The sequence below is a fragment of the Psittacula echo genome (assembly GCF_963264785.1).
Source record: "Psittacula echo genome assembly, chromosome: 5".
Classification (NCBI taxonomy): Eukaryota; Metazoa; Chordata; class Aves; order Psittaciformes; family Psittacidae; genus Psittacula; species Psittacula echo.
In genome coordinates this window covers 9247574-9257596 of record NC_137739.1, presented here as the reverse complement: position 1 = coordinate 9257596, position 10023 = coordinate 9247574, and positions in this window count along the sequence as shown.

The following is a 10023-nucleotide window of genomic DNA, read 5'->3' as shown; positions in this document are numbered from 1 at the left end:
TCTGTGTTACAGAAGTTGAGTGTTCAGCTTTCAGGACATTTATGTCAAGCATTTTGTGCTGGCAGCTGCTGCACAATGCATAGTGATCACTGATCCACAAAAGTGCCAAGAAGCCCCACCAGAATTTCTCAGCTCTAAAACATGTAAACAAGATTGGGATATCCCACCTCTGTTCCTAACATGCACTACAGCCACACGACTGCAGTTCCTTTTTCTTGACACACAACTTCAAATAAAAATTCAATGTATTGAGGACTGTCCTTTACGATGACCTAAATCATCTGCTGTTCTTGTGTACAGGCTGTAGGGTCACATTTAAGTCCAGGGTCAGGGTGTAACTCATTTCCCACTGCTCTTGAGAGTTATTACTGTTCTCTGTGGAGCACTAGACATTAGCTGTATTTTCACCTCTCTCCTGATTCATAACCACAACTAAGAAGCATCTGATTTAAAGGTGTAGCCGTTGCTTGACAATGTAAAAACACATACCATAGCCTCTCTCTCCAAACAAGCTTTCAGCCTAGCAGTAGTAAGATATGAGACAACAAGCAGAGAAGTACAGGCGGGACAAAGCATGCCCTTTGCAATTCCCTGCCTCTCCTGTGAGTAATCACTAGAGAGGCAGGAACTGTTTACAGCTCACAGCAAAGGGCAATTTAAAAAGAGTAGGGAAAAGAAAAATAAACCAAAAAAAGGAAGCAATGATCCTGGAAGGGTTCTTTCTACCTGTATTGAGCCACACCAGAGAGGGCGCCATGCATTTTGGAAAAACTGCTCAGTAGACTTGTAGCAGCACTCGCCCGCAGCAGCGGGTTTCTGATGACAACCCGCAGTGACCCTTAAAAGCACAAAACCCTGATGCAAGAAGAATAAAAAAAAGGAAGCGAGTACAAAACGCGTTTGGCTGCTGCAGGTAATTCCCAGTTTTGACTAATTTTTCCCAATCCAACCTATTCCTCCCCCAAGTCAGCTAGTCCCTCCTGCCAGCCGAGAGCACCCAGCCATGCTCCTGCAACCGGAGGTGCCACAGGGAGCTTGCCACATGATGCAGTACCTAAGCGACTTCTGGTCAAAGCCACATGCCACAATGTGGAACAGACACCAGCCCAATTCTGCTTCAGCGTTCTATCCCACCTGTGCTGCGTTCAGGAAATTGTAATTAAGAAAGAGAACAGAAAAAATGTGTAAAGATTTACCTCAGCCTCCGCTTCTTCGCGATGCTCAGGGGGTACTCCCTCGCAGGACGAACCTCCTGCTCGCCTCTCTCCTGCTCCGGCCCCCGGGCCTCAGCCCCGCGGCGCCCCCCAGAGCCCAGCGGGGCCGCCCGCCTCCCCTGAGTGCCAGTGCCGGGCGCGTTCCGCCGCCTCAGCGCCGACTGGTAGCTGGGCAGCTGCTGTAGGAACCCCACAGGTGCCGCGGCTCCCGGCTCCTCAGGAGGAAAGACCTCTGCGAGAGGGAGGAAGCGCAGGGGCTGCGGCGCGGGGCTCGCCACAACATGGCACCCAGCCCGCAGCCCCGGTCCGGCCCCCCGGACCCCCGCCGCACTGAAGGAGGTGAGGGGAGGGCAGCACAGCTCCTGGCCGGCCGGCCGGCCCCCCCCGCCCCCGCCACCTGCCGCGGGCTCCCGCCGGTGGGTGCTCCCTCCCCGCGGCACTCGGTATCTGCGCCCTTACCGCTGCTGTCCTGCAGCCAGCCCGGCGGCTCCGCGGCGGCTCCAAGCCCGCTCATGTCTGCGAGAGGGAAGCCGCGGTGCCGCCGTTTCCGGGCGTTCGGAGCCGGCGGGGCTGTGGGGCGGCGGCTGCTGGAGAGCCGGGGCCGCTGGCGGGGCGGGTCGAGGCTCCCCGCTGGGGCCGCCTTCCCCGGAGCGCCTCGCCCGCAGGGGGCGCCCGTAACCGCGGGCGGTGCGGCGGGACCGGACGGGCGGCGCTGTGCCCTCAGGTGGGAGCCCCGAGGTGAAGGGGGAAGCCCCTGAGGTAGGGCTGAGGTGCGCTGGGCCTGCTCCCGCTTGCACCGGTAGAGCTGTCTTTAGTCCTGGACGCCCTTCCTGCACGGCATTGCTTTGCATCTTTAACCTTGTAGGCTTAAATATTAGGTTCATATTTAGGATATCAGAGTATTTTTAGTCCTGTTACCCAGGGCTTTCTTTAAAAACGCCGTGAAGAAACGTAACTACCAGACTACTCCCTCCATTAGAATGAGGCATTGCCCAAGCACCCCAAAGGCAGGGCTGTGGGGCATTCTGCCCACCCGACATCTCTCACAGATGTTTGGTTTACAAATAGGCTTTGTTTCAATGATTTCTGTTACTATAAAATGCCTGTGCTGGTGTTGGGTATTGTAAAAACTTCTTTAAAACTGGTATTTGGTCAACTCCTGTTGGGTCACAGGCTCAAACTCCCTGGTTCGTTCTGAGTGACCGGACCAGTGACATGAGCTGTAGTGGAAAGAGCACAGCTTTACCCTTGAATGTGAAAACTGGGCATGAACGGAAGCAAACAAAGTTAGTAGATGCTTGGTTCTCTTTTTCCATCTGACAGGGTGGTATTTGTGTAAAGTTGTAGTGAACATCCCTGGGAAACTTATTTCTTTGAATAATTCTTGCCTCTACTGCGAAAATAACAGCATGTATGATGAAAAAGATCATGAAACCTCCAGTAGTTTCAAAGGTATTACATGGGGTGAGGTGATGGAAAACATTTCTAGCCTTTCTTACTGAATTCTACTGATAGTTAAATCAGGAACCAAATTTTTCTGAACATTCCTCATCCACTTTCTGAGGTACTTCTAAAGATAAATCATCATTACATTTCTCATCATTAGAGCTGGTCATCTCTCAAGTTCTTTTCCCTGTGTGTCACAGCTCAGGTGTGTGACTTTGGAATTGCTTTACTGGCAGTAAGAATAGGTGTGTATCATCAGTTTTCATAATAAAACCATAAAATTTTATTGATGAAAATGAAAGTTCTCAAAGTAATTTAGATGTACGTATTTATGATCGGTAAGTTGATGTATTACTGGCAGAGGAGGCATATATCTAAAGTGGAATTGTGAAATACAGACACAAGGAATTAAAGCACAGGAGCTTCCTTATTGCTCTCAACTAGTTCAAAAAAAACCCCAACAACAACAACAAAAAACCACAAACAAACAAGAAACCCAACAACAATTTGTAGGTGTTCTTGCCTTTATGCTGGCACAACGTAAATAATATGGGGGTTTTAGCTATTTTTTCATGAAAATAAGCTATAACTTGCCCTCGTCCTTCAATAAATCACTCTGAAGGCTTGTACAAGAGAGCAGGAATTTAAGCCTACTGTTCTTGCCTTCTCCTTTTCACAGATATCCAGGATGACCTTTTTCAGGGAGGATTTTTTGTATAGCAAAGACTGGTGCTGTGTGACTGTCTGCTGCCCTTCTAAGAGGCTGGGCTGGGCTTGGCTTCAGCTTGGGAGCATGCAGGATCAGCCTGTTGGTAACAGAGCTGACACCTCAGTGAAGCCCATTTACACAGGTGATTTAGGTTCCTTGGTTGAGTGTCACATTTCATGAGCTTTGTTTAAACAGCTTCCAGTTGATCATTCCTGAAAATTCAGGAGACGGAAATTGAAACCCCTTGGTAGCTTTCCTGAAAAATCCTTCAGTATTGTTAAGCATTCATGCTAAGTGTGTGATTGATACACCGGATATGATTGTGTACTGCAACACCAGAGCCGAAGTACCCACTTTTATTGGTTACCTGAAGCTAACCAAGTGTGGGCCATCTTTTGTGTTTAGCTGTGAACTAGAGCAAGGCCAGTGCTGCCTTAAATAGGAATACTTACAGTGTAAGGCTTCCCTAAGGGAGTCAGCTGGGGGGCCAGTTTTGCCATTTATTTAGGCTCCTTTTCTTACCACCAAGAATACAAAGAAGAAAGGTGAGTAATACACTTACAGATTAATTAGACTCTGTATGCTAGAAAAATACTGAGTTAATGACCCTGTGAGAACAAATTTAAATAAAGATTGGAGGAATTGAAACATGATTGTCTTGCCCAGGGAGTTTTTGAGAACATCCTCTATTCCGTTTCGGTTTTTTTATAATTTTTATTCGAGAAAGTCTTTCAGACACTTGGAAATGTTTCAATGGATTTTACGGATCACAGCAATCCCAGGTGGAAAAACAGGCATGCTGAGGAGAAGAGAATGGATGATTCTGCCAGAGCCTGACAGTCACATACACGGAGTGTGGTAGGTTCCTCTCATGTGTTATTTGTCCACTGTCCCTTATTCACAAAAGCAGCAGCTTTCAGTCTGTGCTGAGCATGGAAGCCAGTGCCATATACTGTTTCCTGTGATGCTGGAGATCCATATGTCATGTTCAGTAGCACCCTGTGTTTCCAGGACACTTTTTCTTTTATGTGGTTCTTCTTCATAATGCCATAGCTCAGGTCAGACCTTGCTTCTAAACCAGGTCAGGTTAGAAACTTGTCCTAAACATTCAGGAAAGTTCTAAGTGATTGTTTTAATTTTGGGGGAATCGTGTGTTCAACTACCCCCCATACTTTGCCCTGTGGCCTGTGCAGCATGCAGGCAGCTTCTGAATCAGTACAAGAGATCTACAGACAAGTCCTCTGCAGTCATGCCAGGAATGTTGCTCTGGGCAAAACATAATCTTAAAGCAGCATTAGAAAACTTCACTTAAGCCTACATTGAATGTGTCTGGTACAGGATAGACATGTTTTACCCAGATAGGAAGCTGGAAAAGCGCTAGCCATTTGATAAAAATGATCCTCAGCCATTACAACAGTACAGAATGCAGAACAAACTGATTTATTACCAATTCTCCATGGGGTAGTGAGAATGCCTTTAATCCAAAGGTTGACGGGTATTTTTCATTTGTTTGTTTGATTTTTAATCTTGCTGACCAGAGAAGTTACGTTGCTGGATGTTTTAAGATGTGTGTTTTTTCTGGGGAGATAAATATGCCAAAATGGGGTAACAGGCTATATTAACACAATAGTGGTTGGGGTCCTAGAATTATGATATTAGCAAAAGGAAAAAAGTAACAGCCAGACCACAGGTCTGGGAGAGCAGAACCAGTCTTGTCCTTACCCTGCTTCCTTTTTCTCTGTGCCTGTTCCTGTGGTGGCTGTTGTGCCACACGTTCCATTGGAGAATCCTCCTCTGCTCAGAGGATGGCATTAGCCTTTGGGGAGGGCACTGGGCAGCCTGGCAGTGACTGTTGTGTGGTGGGTGTGCTGGCAGCATCTGCTGCAACAGAAGGAGTGAAGGTAATGCAGGTATCTGTGCCGAGCTGCTTTGGGACAGGAACACCCCAGCACATAATTGGCTTCTCTGTCTTTCCCCCTGCCTGGTGTTTGGCTGTAGCTTTGTCTAGTCCATAGTTTTGCTTGTGTCTGCTTGAAAGAAAGGCACATAGGGAGAGGAGGAAGAGAAGAAAAATCAATATCTCTGTGTTACACTAAAGAAGTTCTTGTTTTTTCTGGTCCCTACAGAGTACAGGAAGATAAGGCTGGTATTACATTCCCTGTCCAGGAACTGCTGATTACTGCCTGTATTAGTGTGAACTAATTTTTTCACCCCTAATATAATAATACCCTTTAATATAAATGAAAGTATATGAAGCGAAGATCATTCTTTATCTCTGCTCTACAAATTATTAATCCAGGGATAAAGGTAATGCATCGTGTGTCTGGAAAACATTTCTCCCTGCTCTGTTCCTTTATCTTGCTGTTATTGTGATCCAGGCCAAAAGCAACACGTTTAAATTCATGGAAGGAGGGAAACTTAGTATCTTGAAGATCAAACAGAAAGAAAGCAACGTGTTCTACGGCAGGTATCACGAAAAGGATTGGTTTGGGTGGTTTTCCTGTGTCTCTCTGAGCTGCGAGAGCAGGACTTCAGCTACCCCTCTCCGGGAGTGCAGTCCCGCGCACAGCCCGTTCAGGGGGGAAGAGAAGCGAAGAGGGCTGCCATGGCAGCCCCCGGCATCGGGGCCGGAGGCGGGACCGGGACATCGGGAGGAGCCGTTACCGGGGTGGAGTGTCGGTCCGCGGAGCGCCCGCCGCCGCTACGGCACCTGGCGCGGGCGAGCCGGGGCCGTGCAGCCCTCTCCAGGCAGCGAGCAGGTAAGGGCAGGGGCCGGGGCTTGGAGCTGCGGACTCCCGTTCGTCGCTGCGGCTCCGTTCTGCAGCGGCAGAGTAGGGCCGGGCTCGCCGGGGCTGGAGCTTGCCGGGGTCCGAGCAGGGTCTGCACCCTGCCGGTGGGGCTGGAAAATGGCTTCTCCATGTGACTAACCTGGAGAAGTCACCCGAACTGCCTGTCAGGCGACGGCACTTTACCAATTTAGTTACTTTGGGGTGATAGAACTGTTAGGGCTGGACTGCACGCGTGCTCTGGGTTGTGCTCGGCAGCTGCTATCTGAGCAGTACATAACCCTGATGTTGGTGTCAGCCCTGCGGTGTGGTATCTCACAGCTTTATCGCCCCGTTGGTCACATACGAGCTTTTGCTGTCTTCAGCTGGAAGGGTGGGTCCCATGGGAGAATGAACAGCCGCATCCTTCCCTGGCGTTTTTAGCCACTGTGCTACGCTTCAGTCTGCGAGGTATTGCACTAGCCTTGCTGGGGTCAGCAGCTTCCAGCGGGACAACTGCTTTCATTTTGGTGTAGGTTGCGTGTTGGAGTCTGCTAGCTGGTGAATGCGAGCGTCACTGCATTTTCCAAGTGGCAGGTTCCGAGTTTCATGCGTTACTGTAGGTGATGGGAAGCCATAAGTACTTTTGTATTAAATAGGTGTAAAAACTCTCAAGTTTAAGTAGTGATGTTCTTTGTGGTCAGTCATTCTGTCACTTCTTCAAAACACACAGGCTTACTATTTAGCCTCAGTGCTACTTTTTTTTTTTCCTTTGCATCCTAACCTACAAAGGTTGGAACGTTTTCATGCAGGAGATTAAATATACATCTAAAAGCCAAGATTTTATTGCTAAGTCTCTGTGCCTTAGTAATGCTCCGTTAGTTAAACAAACCTGCAAGCAGTCCATGGCATGGCATACGAACTGTGTTAACTTCTGCTTCCACTGACCTAGTGTCGCTGTAGTCTTCTCTACCTGACTTGGGACCAATAGCAGCCTGATCCTGCTCTCTGTCGTAGCAGCAGCACTACCCTTTCAGTAGCTCTAGAGCCACGTTCGAGGTGTGATAGTTGAAGTGTGGGTGCTATGTCAGTCCCTGTGCATGTGACACAACCCTGATGTGGGATAAGGACAGCAGTGGGCTGCCTGAGCTAAGCAGTGTAATTAAAATGGCAGCTGTTCTGGGCTGATATGTCAGCGCTCCACTCCAATCAAAGCAATTGATTTCAGGTGTTTGGAGGTTTTTTGTTACTGATTCCCCCCCTTCCAGAATAAGCTCGTTGGAAGGACTTTGATTCTTGCCCTGAAGAGTGGTAATGTGCCATGCTATAGCTGTTTGGGCTGATATTACAGGAGCTGGCACTCTACAGTGGTGCCCCTGTTGTGGAAAAGCCTCTAATTGTGACTTGTATAGTCCATAGCTTCTGTATGTTTGTTGTAGAATAGAACCCTAACGTTCTAACATGTTACACTGTTTTTAAATGTACCTGCATTTTGTCTGAAAAGAAGAAAAGAAAGTCTTTATGTGAAATTATTTGCCAATAATTTGAAAACTGCATATAAGAGTTTTGAAGAGTTAGGAGAAACCAGTGACAAAACTGGTTCTCTCTGGGCATTTTCCAGCTTCTTGTTTCACCAGAATATTGTGGATGGCTTTTGTGTTCCCTCAGGGTTGTCTTAAATGCTGCTTGTGCAAATAGTAATGAGATGACAATATACTAGGAGGAAGTTAAGCTAGAAATTAGAAAAAAAAACCAACACCCTTTACTTGGTTCAACAACATTATGTATCTTCTAATCCCTGTTTATCATCTGAATTGACCATATGTGTAGTTTTTGTAAAGCTTTTCCAATTGAACTTGTGAATGAGGCTCCTGTAACTGATACTGCTGATTAAAGTGTAATTTGAAGGTTGCATTTAAACTGGATAGGTATCCATTGCAGAATAAACAAAGCTTTCTTTTAAGGCAAAATGTTAGAACTGTTCTAGTAATCAGTATCAATAGCAGAAAACTAATTCCAGACAGGGGTTCAAAAATTGCTTTGTTCTTTTTGGTAACCAGTCATTTCCTTCAAATACAAGTAGCTGGTAATGTTGGCTAATGGACAGACTTAAAAAACTTGTTTTAGAGATCAAGATTCAGCCCTGTTGTATGCAAAGAATGTGATAGTCTGCAGTTTGCAATTTAAGTCTCAAGACTGACTTGCACTGATATGAAGTGATTTTTGCCTTAGCCTTTTTTTTAGCCCTTAATGATCAGACTGAGGTAGGTAATGTTTTTCAAGTGCTAAAGAAATAATACAGAGTTCTTTTCATGGTTTCTTATTCTTGCTAATCTTTCCTCTCTCTGCCAGGTACACTGTTCTTTACTCTTCACTATTTCTGATTTTAGTAGTTATTTATCCCTGATTGTTCCTCTTTACCCAGTGCTCATAACTTTCCCAATGGATTAAGTTTGCAACTTGTGGTCACAGTTAAGAAAATAAAAGCAACAAAGCAGCAAATAAAAAGACTTGTTCTCCAAGTGGTCTCTGAGGAAAGGATTAGGTAATGCAAAATCATTGTGATATGTACTTCAGTCCTTAAGAATTGTGATCCCATGGGGCCTTTGGGTGTAGAAGCAGGGACTTGTGTGGTAGGTTAGGGAAAGTACTGTGAATTTCTCAGAATTAATGAAGTATCTGGACTTTCATCCACTGTTGTTAAGCAAAACCTGAGGTGTGTTGCATATCTTTATGATACTTTACTGGACACTAAAATTTGTTGTAATGATTTTTTGAATGTTTCAGAAGCATGTTTATAACAAAGGTGTCTAAAGTCAGGTGAAGAAATAGAAAACTGTTTGAAACACTTGCAAACACAAAGTAGTTGGCAGTCCTCAAAAAGCCTTGTGTAAGCAGCCACAAGTGATAGAAAGGATATAACTTACAAACAAAGTGAGCAGGATGGGAATATTGTTGCCTTAACTATATGGGAAGGGGGGATTGCAAGAGGAATGTTAAAAGGAAAAGACAAGGCACACAAATGAGTAGGTGCAGGAACTGGATAAAGAGCAAATAAGGAGCAGAGCTCATGATACTGAAGCAACAGCTGGAGCTTTCTCCAGGGATCAGCCAGCTGAGGGCAGAGATAGTCACACAGGCAGATGTTCCCCATGTCAGACAGACACCATTCTGCCTGCTTCTGCCAGCCTTCAGCTGCTCTCTGCACCCACTCTGACCAAGGACTGGGGGACAAGGGAGGATGGGGTCTGAATCGTGGTAGGTAGCATAGCACTATAGGTCTAGGAAGTACCTTCCTTTGTGAGCTCAAGATCCAACAAGCTAATCGGCGACCGTAATGGGGATTCTGTCACTTTCTTCTTTCCCTTCCCAGTTTGGTTTTCTGTCCTTTGCCTATGCAGTAGTATGCGGATGACTCTTTAGTGCTACTATGTTATCTTTCACTGGGATGATCTTTTATAGCAGAGGCACAATTTACATTGCTAGAATTGAAGGTCTAAAAAAAGTTTATATTGGCTCCTGTAATTGACCCTGCTGATCAATAAAAACAAAGTACAAGGCTGGTAGGAGATGTTTGTTAGTGCAGATTTGGTACTGTGGCAGTATGCATAAAAGGCAAGTGACTTTCATTTCCGTGTGTGAGTCACATTTGTTTCACTGCTAATACGTCAATTCACAATCAGGTTTTCTTGAGCATAGTGTTGGATTACTGTCAATTCACAGGCTGTTTAGATTTTCTCAGAGGCTTTCCTGGTTTGTTGCAGGAGTGCTGAAACTGTTGAGATAGTTGAAGAGTAGTGGTCGGTACTGGAACTTAGTTGTTGATGCAGCATGTAATCTAGTTTTAACTCTGGTCTGTCTCTCAAACTCACTTTTGGCTTCCAGAAAT